The 13,209-nt window shown below is 38.9% G+C and overlaps 1 long non-coding RNA gene and 1 other non-coding gene across 8 annotated transcripts in view; one reads left to right on the top strand and one right to left on the bottom strand.

Moving 5' to 3' along the window:
- Positions 1–13,209, bottom strand: part of LOC147374529 (uncharacterized) — a 139,132-nt gene that overhangs the window by 81,437 nt on the left and 44,486 nt on the right. The window lies entirely within an intron of this gene.
- LOC147374530 (small nucleolar RNA SNORA62/SNORA6 family) lies at positions 10,786–10,923 on the top strand. Its single transcript, XR_015163297.1, has one exon. It is a non-coding gene; the product is annotated as a small nucleolar RNA SNORA62/SNORA6 family (small nucleolar RNA).

Here is a 13,209-nt window from a genome sequence, read left to right on the forward strand (position 1 = left end):
GCTCAACAAAGCACATGGAGACAAAACAAAGGTGATGGATCAGGAGAATTTTAAGTATGTGGGATAAAGCCTTGAAAGATCCATGACTATAACAGAGAAGAGCAAACCTAACTCTCTACTGAATCTATTCCTTTGGTTCTAACCTCTCTGCTCTGTATATGTAGACGGGCAAGTCAATGGGTCTAGGAGGCAAAAGATTCCACAAGAATATTACTAAAAGAAAGGTTGATGAGTTCTAATCCAATGACAAAAAATTATTCCCCTCTTGATTTGTTTCATCTTGTCATGTAACAAGGTGATGATGTAGCCACAAAAATACCAAGCAAAACCTGCCTTAGATTTGGACATTACCAGGCACCAACAAAATTCCAGTATTTCAATCAGTAGGAGGTCTCTTTTCATGCCTCTTTCAAGTTCAGTGGTACCTCTCTCTTTATGTCTTAACACAAGTCTGACTTATTTTTTCAAATTCTCTTTCCCTCCTTCCTCTACTTTTGGCTCCAGTTTTACTGATAACCCCTATGTCTTGTATATATTTTCTCTCTCTATTCATTTGACACGTGTTTATGAAGCCACCAATATGTGCCAAAAATTGGTAAAGACACAAATATAAACAGAGCATATTTAATCATTGTGGTCATGGACTTGATATTCTAATGAGGGAAGGTGAAAAATTAACCAGTAAATAAATTCATACTAAGTTAATGTAGTGGGTCAAAAAAAAAAAAAAAAAAAAGATATGTCCAGGTCCTAAATCCCAATATCTATGAATGTAAGGTATTTGTAAAAAGGGTCTGCAGATAAGAATTTCAAGATGAGGTCACCATGGATTGCAGGGGAAGATTTTAATCCAGTGATGGGTGTCTTTATAAGACGGGATGATACAGAGACACAGGAAGAAGACCATGTGAAAAAGGAAGTAGAGACTGGAGTTACATAGCCCAAAACTAAGCAACACCAGTAGCCTGGAGGGAAGTTGGGTGAAGCTAGCCACCAAAAGCTATGAGAGAGACAGAAAACAGCTGCTCCCATGGGGCCTCCAGAGCAAGTGAACTAATTCTGACAATACCTTGATTTTGACCTCATGGCTTCCAGACTTGTGAAAAAAAATAATTTTCGGTGGTTTCTAGGTATCAGGTTGTGGTAATTTGTTATGGCAGCCCTTGAAAACTAATATAGTCAAGATGCTGAGAGGTACTATTGATGGAAGTTAAAGGCTGTGTTCAGTTCAGTACAGTCGCTCAGTCGTGTTCGACTCTTTGTGACCCCATGAGTCGCAGAACGCCAGGGCTCCCTGTCCATCACCATCTCCTGGAGTTCACTCAAACTCACGTCCATCGAGTCGGTGATGCCATCCAGCCATCTCATCCTCTGTCGTCCCCTTTTCCTCCTGCCCTCAATCCCTCCCAGCATCAGAGTCTTTTCCAATGAGTCAACTCTTCGCATGAGGTGGCCAAAGTATTGGAGTTTCAGCTTTAGCATCATTCCTTCCAAAGAAATCCCAGGGCTGATCTCCTTCAGAATGGACAGGTTGGATCTCCTTGCAGTTCAAGGGACTCTCAACAGTCTTCTCCAACACCACAGTTCAAAAGCATCAATTCTTCGGCGCTCAGCTTTCTTCACAGTCCAATTCTCACATCCATACATGACCACTGGGAAAACCATAGCCTTAACTAGATAAACCTTTGTTGGCAAAGTAATTTCTGCTTTTGAATATGCTGTCTAGGTTGGTCATAGCTATTCTTCCAAGGAGTGAGCATCTTTTAATTTCATGGCTAAAGTCACCATCTGCAGTGATTTTGGAGCCAAAAAAAATAAAGTCTGACAATGTTTCCACAGTTTCCCCATCTATTTCCCATGAAGTGATGGGACCAGATGCCATGATCTTCGTTTTCTGAATGTTGAGCTTTAAGCCAACTTTTTCACTCTTCTCTTTCACTTTCATCAAGAGGCTTTTTAGTTCCTCTTCACTTTCTGCCATAAGGGTGGTGTCATCTGCATATCTGAGGTTATTGATATTTCTCCCAGCAATCTTTATTCCAGCTTGTGCTTCTTCCAGTCCAGTGTTTCTCATGATGTACTCTGCATATAAGTTAAATAAGCAGGGTGACAATATACAGCCTTGACGTACTCCTTTTCCTGTTTGGAACCAGTCTGTTGTTTCATGTCCACTTCTAACTGTTGCTTCCTGACCTGCATATAGGTTTTTCAAGAGGCAGGTCAAGTGGTCTGGTATTCCCATCTCTTTCAGAATTTTCCACAGTTTACTGTGATCCACACAGTCAAAGGCTTTGGCATAGTCAATAAAGCAGTAATAGATGTTTTTCTGGAACTCTCTTGCTTTTTCCATGATCCAGAGGATGTTGGCAATTTGATCTCTGGTTCCTCTGCCTTTTCTAAAACCAGCTTGAACATCTGGAAGTTCACAGTTCACGTATTGCTGAAGCCTGGCTTGGAGAATTTTGAGCATTACTTTACTAGTGTGTGAGATGAGTGCAATTGCGCAGTAGTTTGAGCATTCTTTGGCATTGCCTTTCTTTGGGATTGGAATGAAAACTGACCTTTTCCAGTCCTGTGGCCACTGCTGAGTTCTCCTTATTTGCTGACATATTGAGTGCAGCACTTTCACAGCATCATCTTTCAGGATTGGGAATAGCTCAACTGGATTTCCATCACCTCCACTAGCTTTGTTCGTAGTGATGTTTTCTAAGGCCCACTTGACTTCACATTCCAGGATGTCTGGCTCTAGGTCAGTGATCACACCATCGTGATTATCTTCGTCATGAAGATCTTTTTTGTACAATTCTTCTGTGTATTCTTGCCACCTCTTCTTAATATCTTCTGCTTCTGTTAGGTCCATACCATTTCTGTCCTTTATCGAGCCCATCTTTGCATGAAATGTTCCCTTGGTATCTCTAATTTTCTTGAAGCGATCTCTAGTCTTCCCCATTCTGTTGTTTTCCTCTATTTCTTTGCATTGATCGCTGAGGAAGGCTTTCTTATCTCTCCTTGCTATTCTCTGGATCTCTGCATTCATATGCTTATATCTTTCCTTTTCTCCTTTGCTTTTTGCTTTTCTTCTTTTCACAGCTATTTGTAAGCCCTCCCCAGACAGCCATTTTGCTTTTTTGCATTTCTTTTCCATGGGGATGGTCTTGATCCCTGTCTCCTGTACAATGTCACGAACCTCTGTCCATAGTTCATCAGGCACTCTATCTATCAGATCTAGTCCCTTAAATCTATTTCTCACTTCCACTGTATAATCATAAGGGATTTGATTTAGGTCAAAGACTGTGTTAAAAAATGACAAATTTAGATATGTGAGTGAGTTTATGGTATTTGGTCACGATCTGAAAGAAGAAATACATGTAGAAATCTAGGTGAAGACATTGTCAAATACAGTGAACAAGGGTACAGAACATGGCTATGCATTAAAGGAGCATCAAAGACAGTGTGGGCAAGAGGATGTGAGTGAGGAAAGACAGAGGGAAGCAGGTCAGGAATACAGCCTGAGGCTGCTTCACAGGGTCTCTTGTAGGTAAATGTCATACACAGTGAAGTGTACGTTTTTGGAAGCTTAAGAGGTGACATGTGTTACGTAGTGAATACTCTAATTTGAAAGGAGGTAAACACAGTAGTAGGGAAAACAGTTAAAAGGCTGTTATTGATACAGTCACCCAGTGAGAATAATGGTGCCTTGCAGCACAGTCACAGGACCAGGGCAGAAGCAGTGGAAGAGATGAGAAGGGTCAACACTAAGATGTATTTATTTTATTCAGTACTACTAAGACATACTTGACAAAGTTATAATATAAAGTGTACAACATGATGGTTTGACAAACACACTATGAATGGATTCCATGATTAAGTTACCTCATCATCACCTCACATATTTACCTATTCTCTTTTCTTTTTAATGAGAACATTTAAATTCTACGCTGTTAGCAAATTTCAGTTATACAATATAGCACTGTCAACTACAATCACCATGCTATCTACATCAGATCCTAAGACCTACTCACTTTATAACCGAGTTTGTATACTTTTTGTACACTCTTACCAGTCTCTCTCTAGTCCCCCCAACTCTTGGCGGCACAATTCTACTCTCTATTTTGAGGTCCTCAATTTTTTTTTTTTTTTTAGGTTTCACATAAAAATGACACCATGGGTATTTGGTCTTTCTCTGTCTGTCTTATTTCACTTAGCATAATGCCCTCCAGATTCATCTGATTGTTTTTTAAATTCCCATCTCTCTTCATTTTTGCATACTACATTTCGCATTTTCTGCATACTACAAAAAAAATGGCTCTTGACAGGCATATATATTTGCTAGGTCAAATTTAACATTTATTTCAAGTTCTTCCATCTCCCTTGTCACCTTCCACAGGTTTTATGTAAATATCGCAGACTTCTAAATACCTGGAACTGGAGAAGCTTTATACTGCAGCACATAGACAATGATGGGACAGTAAGCTGGTTAGATCAATGAGTGACTTGCTCTCTGTCCACCTTCCGTCCAAATTTAAAGCTTGCCTTGTGTGTGCTTAGTCACTCAGTCATGTTTGACTCTTTACGACCCCAGGGACTGCAGCCCACCAGGCTCCTCTGTCTGTGAGGATTCTCCAGGCAAGATTACTGGAGTGGATTGCCATTCCCTCCTCCAGGGGATCTTCCCCAACCAAGGATCAAGCCCAGGTCTCCTGCATTGCAGGAGAATTCTTTAAGTCTGAGCCATGAGGGAAGCCCAGAATTTGCCTTATCTCATCTTTAATGCATCTATCACAAGGTCTCTTCAGGTCCTGGTTTCCATCAGATACTTCTGAATCCTTCTTGGCAAGCTAAAAATATTTTGCTGTTCTCCTTATGTATTAGTTTACTAGGGTTGCCATAACAAAGTACCACAACCTGGGTGGCTTGAACAATAGACATTGATTGTCTCACAGTTCTGAAGACTAGAAGTACAAGACCAAGTTGCCAGCAGGGTTGGTTCCTTTTGAAAGCTACGAGAAAGAATCTGTTCCATACATCTTCTCTAGCTGCCAGTGGTTTGTTGGCAATTTTTGGTGTTCTTTGGCTTATACACACCACTCTGATCTCTGTCTTGCTGTTCATATTGCATTCTCCCTGTGTGTGTGTTTGTTGCCAAATTTCCTCTTCATATAAGGGTTAGGGCCCACCCTAATGATGTCATTTTAACTTGTTCCCGTAATGACTATTTTGAAAGTAAGCAAGTTGCCTCGCTTGAGTAGGAAGTTCAGGTAGTTGGGGATTAGGACTTCAACATATGAATTTGGGGGAGGAGGGTGCACAATTCAACTCATACTACTTTGTCATATTATACACAGGAAATCGGGAGGTCATGCCATGACCACATAACTAGAAATCTACCCATAACCATATTTACACTCCCACCTCATGCTGGGATGTGAGGCTTACTACAGGGGTTGGTTACTCTCTAGCTTCACCCCAGAAGTTCTCGCTGCTTTCAAATCCCCAAATGTTTCTGGAGTTTATGTCTCACAATAGCAGTCAATCAGGAAGCAGGTCCCCTACTCATACACATACACTGCATTAGATTCTTTTGCTTTCTGGGTCAGGAATTTTCACATACTCAGAGGAGAGAAAAAAATGACTATTAACAACAATGCCCAGCCTCCTATTCATAGCGTAAGTGGGAAAAACTGATGCTTTCAGGACTAAGCACTGATAACTTAAAAGTTTTAACTTCCAAAACTGAAAAATCTTTGTTTTCATTTTTGACATTATTATCTCTCTCTGGTGGCAATGAATAACTGATTCAAATAGAGGCAAAGCTCTGAAACCAAAAGAACTACCAGGAATAAAACTCATATCAGTTAGCATATGAAAATATCATCTGACTAGATCAACATTCCCCAGAATGTGTTTCTCAAACACTTGTTTCTCAGAGTCAGTATCAGGTTATCAGAAATTGAAGGAAAAAAAAAAGAAGAAAGAAAAAAAGGAATATTTTATCATCAAATAGATTACGGAAATGCTGAATTTAAAGAAAACAGATATCTAGTATCATGGAAATGTAGATACGAAAGGGACTTGAGGTCTAGATTAATTCCATTTTTCATAGATGAAGAATATAGTCCCACAGGAGAAAAATAAGTAATCCAAGACTGCATAGTTACTAATACAACTCAATATTTTGACACTCAATAAAAATTTTTCTCTCTCTCTACTAAATTATCTATTTTACACAAGGATGGAGGGAGAGAAAAAGAATAAGAGAGAAAAGATGTAGTAGAAAAATAACAATTCAACTAACATCTTTGGGCACCTACTGTATACTGGTATTATCATACAGTAGTAGCGAAGCAAAAAATGTGATCACTGAATTTTAGAAACTCAACAAGTGGACAATGGATAATCCTATGTCCTATTTGGGGGACATTAGTAATTTCTGCACCTTAAAAGAAGACAGCTATGTTATAGGATAGAAATCATTTTCCATTCTCTACCCAATATCTACCATGATGAATTGAAACTCAAGCAAACTAAATAAACTCTATAATGTGGAAGCACATAATTCTGGTCAGTAGAAATTATACCTGATTTACCTATTAATGAGTTTATAAGAATTTTTAGAAAAGAAAGCACATAATTCTGGTCAGTGGAAATTATATCTCATTAACCTATTAATGAATTTATAAGAATTTTTAGAAAAGACGCCAATCCAAAGGACATTTATAAGAAACTTCTTTGTCACATATATGGTATTATTTTTTTTTAAAAAAAGGAAAAAAAAAGAGGGGGAGGAAAGATCAGAATAAATAGACATTTCTCTAGATAAATGCACAGAAATGATTTCTCAGGCAACTTACAATTTTGAGGCAACCATACACTTTCAGAGCTGGGTGACATTTTAGGCATCAACTAGTTCACCCAGCTCTTTTCTTGAGGATAAAGAGGCGAAAGGAATTAAACTACTTATACAAGCTTATAACTTTACTGAGAAAGCAAGAGTGAGTAGTAAGTAGCGAGAGTAAAACTCCAAGTGTGAAGATAAAACTCTATAGTAAGAAATAAAACAAAACGGCAGGAAGACAAGAAACAAACTCAAGGAAGGATTCAGTGATATTGTAAGTAGACAAATAGCAACAAAAGTATTTCAATGTGATCACATTAGTGCATTTAAGATCAGTAACCCAAGTTGTTACTAAAAGTGTTTGATTCTAAATTACTGTTTGTGACATGAAGTAAGACCTAGTAGACATTATAGTCTCTTCTTTACAGCAGTTACCATTGCAGTATAAAGGCCTATTAAAGCCAAATGACAAGACTGATGGAAACCAATTATTATTCTTACATAATCTTTTATGTAACCCATATGAAACATCTTTACATATGTATTATTTTATGAAATTCAAAGCAACTGAAAAAAGATAAAACCATCCCCAAAATTACAGATGAAAAATAGAAAAATCAAGAAAGGAAAAAACTGAAAACAAATATAATGTAAGATTATTTTTTCATTTGTATAATGGAATTACATGCACTGACCTGTTTAAACGGTAACATGATGAAAACAGAGAAACTCTTTGCAATTTGATCAGCGTAACTATGAGATAATGTTCTCTCTTCAGCAACTTGCAATATATGAGGTCAATTATCATAAGGTGCCATCAGTCTGATGATGCTCAGACTGACTCAGAAGATTGTTTAGTGGAAAAGGGAGTTAAAACATGATATTTAATGACATGGTTATTAAAAGTGTGAACACATAAATATTCCCCACTATGTCATGTCACAACGCTTTTACCACAAAGATGCAGTCCATGAGTAGTAAGAAAAAGCCCATGCTCCTACATAAGACTCCAAAAATTCTATCACACATAGTTCCAAGATCTAGAACACATGGATCTCTGAAAAAATAATAAAAGGAAAATATTCCAAAAACCTTGTTTCCCTCATATAAACCTTGTATCCCTACTTAATGAAGGGGCCATGTTCTAAAATGGTGGGTCAATCAAGACAGGGTCAGTTTGAAGGCAACTTCTGCCATCAGGAAATAAGGAGGAATAACTTATTCTCTGTGCCAAGGTCTGCTTGGGAACATATCTAGATATGGTAATAACAGTCATCATTTCCAGTAACAATAATCTTTAAATTTGCACCAGACTAAACTAATGGTATAGCTAGATTGTGGACACCATTTCTTTGTAATTGATTGAAAAACAGTGAGAGATTTTAACTTGAAAAAAAACATCTCCCCAGCCAAAATGGGACGAAAATTTCATTGATGATATTTTAACTGAATAGGAGAGAATGAATATTTAAGAGAAATGAACATGGATAAGAGATATTACTGGCACAAAATCTCACCTTTGGCTCTAAAGCCACCGGCATAAATTTAAAGACTTTAGGACTTCATCTTTCAGTTTGAGTGCTCTATTTTATGTCTTAAAGACTTCTACAATTGAATTTAGTTTTACTCTCATCTCAAATGTTATTTTAAAAACTGCTGAAATTAAAAATAGTGGAAAGCTGATGGAAACTCTCCATGGATAAAACATGGAGTTTTATTAAGCCACTTTACTCCTGGCAACTGTTTTCGTGGTACAGTGGTGGAAGCATTCTTTAAATGCCACAACATTCCACTTGTGCTGAACACTGGCACTTTTTTTTTACAAATAACTGAGACCTCTGATGGTTAATCCACGTGAATTTCCCACCTCATGCCCGGTAGATGCAGACTATCAGGAGAAACTGAATAAAGTGATAGGGTCTCACAATGAACATTCAGATTTAGACATAGATTATCCATATTTAAACAAGTTCCGGGGATGGCTCTTGCACACATTTGTGAGTGGGAAGCAAAACTTAATATGTCTATAATCCCTGATTCATTATCCCTTGACATGTAGCAAATCTCAGTTATCACTAATTGAGTCATCACCTATGGAATTATATTTCACTAATTATGAAGACTCTCCTTAGGTGATTGAAAATTTAAGACTTTATGAACAAATAGTTCATCAAATTAACATGCTGACAGGCAAACAGAAGTACTTGCAGGTAACAGAAGGATTTAGCAACTTCACCTTAAACTTTGACACCTTCTTATACTCACACACTTAACTAACCTTACACATTTTTGTCCTTGTTCTTCATGTTTTCTCTAGTATCATTTTTAAAGTATCCTAAACTCTAGGTTAATTATTTGCTCCTAAAAAGCCATCCTTCAGGGCATTGCCCCAGACTTTAGTTTTAATTTATGAACTAGTTAGAAAGAAGTATTTACTGCTCACTATTCATGTTTCCCTCAGGTGAGATTTCCCCCTGAACACTTGTGATTGACAAGATGTAAACAAGAAACTGACCTTGCATAGTTTAGCTTACTAATTTTTCTTTCCTTTGACTGCCTACAGTGAGTATGCACTCTGCTTTGCTCTTCCACACAAGGAACTGCCCTGAGGTATACACATGTACTCTGTGCTCAGTCGTGTCCGACTCTCTGCAACCCCGTGGACTGTAGCCCACCAGGCTCCTCTGTCCATGGGACTTCCCAGGCAAGAATACTGGAGTGGGTTCCCATTTCTTTCTCCAGGGGATCTTCCTAACCCAGGGATTGAACCCATGTCTCCTGTACCTCCTACTCTGCAGTTAGATTCTTTTACCACTGCACCACCCGGCTCTTCCAAGTCATATATCTTATAAGAACTTCCACATGGGAACATCTGTGACTGTTTAAAGCTGTCCATAAAATCTAAATATATATTTCTCCAAAGAAGACATACAAATGACCAAGAGGCCCATGAAAAGATGCTCAACATCACTAATTATTAAGAAATGGAAATCAAAACTAAATGAGGTATATCTCACACTGATCAGAATGGCCAACACCAGAAGTCTACAAAAATGAATGTTGGAGAGGGTGTGAAGTAAAGGGAACCCTCCTACCCACCCATTGCCCCCACAATAATGGGAATGTCATACTTTGGCCACCTCATGCGAAGAGTTGACTCACTGGAAAAGACTCTGATGCTGTTAGGGATCGGGGGCAGGAGGAGAAGGGGACGACAGAAGATGAGATGGCTGGATGGCATCACTGACTCGATAGACGTGAGTCTCAGTGAACTCCGGGAGTTGGTGATGGACAGGGAGGCCTGGTGTGCTGCGATTCATGGGGTCGAAAAGAGTCAGACACGACTGAGTGACTGGACTGAACTGAACTGAATGTGGTACAGCTACAGTGGAGAACAGCATGGAGGTTCCTTAAAAATCGAGAAACAAAGGTTCCATATGATATGGCAATCTGTATGATTGCATAAGGAGATTCCATATGATATGACAAATCCTAAGAGATGATGGTGTTAAAGTGCTGCACTCAATATGTCAGCAATATGGAAAACTCAGCAGTAGCCACAGGACTAGAAAAGGTCAACTTTCATTCCAATCCCAAAGAAAGGCAATGCCAAAGAATGTTCAAACTGCCACACAACTGCACTCATTTCACACACTAACAAAATAATGCCCCAAATTCTCCAAGCTAGGCTTCAACAGTACATGAACTGAGAACTTCCAGATGTTCAAGCAGAATTTAGAAAAGGTAAAGGAACCAGAGATCAAATTGCCAAAATATGCTGGATCATACAAAAAGCAAGATAATTCCAGAAAAAAAACATCTAATTCTGCTTCATTGACTACACTAAAGCCTTTGACTGTGTGGATCACAACAAACTGTGGGAAATTCTTCAAGAGATAGGAATACCAGAGCACCTAACCTGCTTCCTAAGAAACCTGTATGCAGGTCAAGAAGCAACAGTTAGAACTGGACATGGGCCAATGAACTGCTGAGTGTCGGAAGTGTGCTATATTAATGGCAGGATATTCGCTAACACCAGTAGAGCTTGCCTCTATGACTGGAGTTTGATAGTACTCGCTGCCACATGAAAAAAAAAAAAAAGAACTGGACATGGAACAACAGACTGGTTCCAAATTGGGGAAGGAGTATGTCAAGGGTGTATATTGTTACCCTACTTATTTAATGTATACGCAGAGCACATCATGTGAAATGCCAGGTTGGGTGAAGCACAAGGCAGAATCAAGACTGCCAGGAGAAATATCAATAGCCTCAGATATGCAGAAGACACCACTCTTATGGCAGAAAGTGAAGAGGAACTAAAGAGCCTCCTGATGAAGGTGAAAGTGAAAGTGAAGTCGCTCAGTCGTGTTCGACTCTTTGTGACCCCGTGGACTGTAGTCCACCAGGCTCCTCCATCCATGGGATTCTCCAGGCAAGAATACTGGAGTGGGTTGCCATGATGAAGGTGAAAGAGAGAGTGAAAAAGTTGTCTTAAAACTCAACATTCAGAAAACTAAAATTATGGCATCAGGTCCCATCACTTCATGGCAAATAGATGGGGAAACAATGGAAACAGTGACAGACTATTTTCTTGGGCTCCAAAACCACTGCAGATGGTGACTGCAGCCATGAAATTAAAAGATGCTTGCTCCTTGGAAGAAAAGCTATGACCAACCTAGACAGCATATTAAAAAGCAGACACATTACTTTGCCAACAAAGGTCCATATAGTCAAAGCTACTGTTTTTCCCGTAGTCGTGTATGGATGTGAGAGTTGGACCAGAAGGAAGGCTGAGTGCTGAACAATTGATGTTTTTGAACTGTGGTGTTAGAGAAGACTCTTGAGAGTCCCTTGGATGGCAATGAGATCAAACCAGTCAGTTTCCTTTGATTTTCTTTTTCCTAAAGGAAATCAAACCTGAATATTCATTGTAAGGACTGATGCTATAGCTAAAGCTCCAAGACTTTGGCCATCTGATGCAGAGAGTCAAGTTTTTACAATGATCCTGATGCTGGGAAATAATAAAAGCAGGAGGAGAAGGGAAAGACAGAAAACAAGATTATTGGATGGCATCATCGACTCAATGGACATGAGTTTGAGCAAGCTCTGGAAGATGGTGAAGGACAGGGATGCCTGGCGTACTGCAGTCCATGGGGTGGCAAAGAATCGGACACAACTGAGTGACTGAACAACAAAAACAAAATACAAACTATTTTCTGAAAAATCTGGGCACACTAGTTCCTTAAAAATTTGTGCATTTTTAAGGAATCTTTATTAAAATCTGAACTAAATGTTGTGACTAAAGATTAATGCACACAATTGAGGCCGGAAGTCTGCTAAAACGAGCAGACTGATTCCCAGAATGGGAAACCAGTCAGATGACAGCTGTTTAATGTTACTTTAATAATATTTATTCAGTGATTTCAAAAATATAAAACATTTTATATATCTACAAAAACATTGCAATAAAAAGAATGTAAATTTGATTTCTTGATCAATAGAATTATAATTGAATTACATTCAATTAATCTGCTATGTTGATACTAGTTTGGAGGCTTCCCTTTTGGTAAAGTGGAGATTCTATTTCTTGGTCGTCCATGTAATTATGACATTAAGTTGCTCCTAGAGCCTGTGACTGCATTCAGAACCTGTGCCAAGCAGGCCTGATACAGTTCCCACTATAAAAGGGATAGATTACATTTTGCCAGGTATATCCTGCATCCTGGAATAAAGAACTACACCATTAGGTCTTGGAGGCAGCAAGGATCATTCAAATATTTGAACAGTTCTGAGATCATCTAGGGACTGTGATCTTCTTAGAAAACACTTCAGTTGTTTTGACTCAAGTAAGTCCAATCAAATTTATCTTTGGAATACTTGGAGTTAATGGCAGGATGAAGGAAGGCAGGCTCTGAAAACAACTCCTCCAATGGAATACCATGTAGAGGACACAAAGAATTCTCCATTCCACCATCCAGTCCCCATCACAGGGTGTACCCACTGCAGCATTCAAATAGAACACTCTGAAGTGTGACGAAGCCTGGCGCTGGACAAAACCAGCTCTGTACACTCTGAAATATATGTCATGGTTCTGTTTGCTGTGTCTATGCTACATTGCTAGTTTTCCTTCAAGTTAGAAACTGAAGTAAAATTACAAACTATAGCTCATGCAAAGACATACTGTCACCATGTTCAACTGTGTTTTTCAAACCCTTCTGCGACAGTTCTTTTCCTGCTACACTCTGCCTCTCTCCCAGACTTCTACTTCTCTGAACTGAAGAGTTGGAGAGCATGGATGAGGTGTGTGATGGCCCTTTACCCCTTTACACATCACTAGTGCAGGGACCTAGAAGTGCCAAAAGTGTCACTCAGGT

This window comes from Bos grunniens, chromosome 4 (assembly GCF_055505025.1).
Source record: "Bos grunniens cultivar Pamir isolate PY7600 chromosome 4, Bosgru_T2T1.0, whole genome shotgun sequence".
NCBI lineage: Eukaryota > Metazoa > Chordata > Mammalia > Artiodactyla > Bovidae > Bos > Bos grunniens.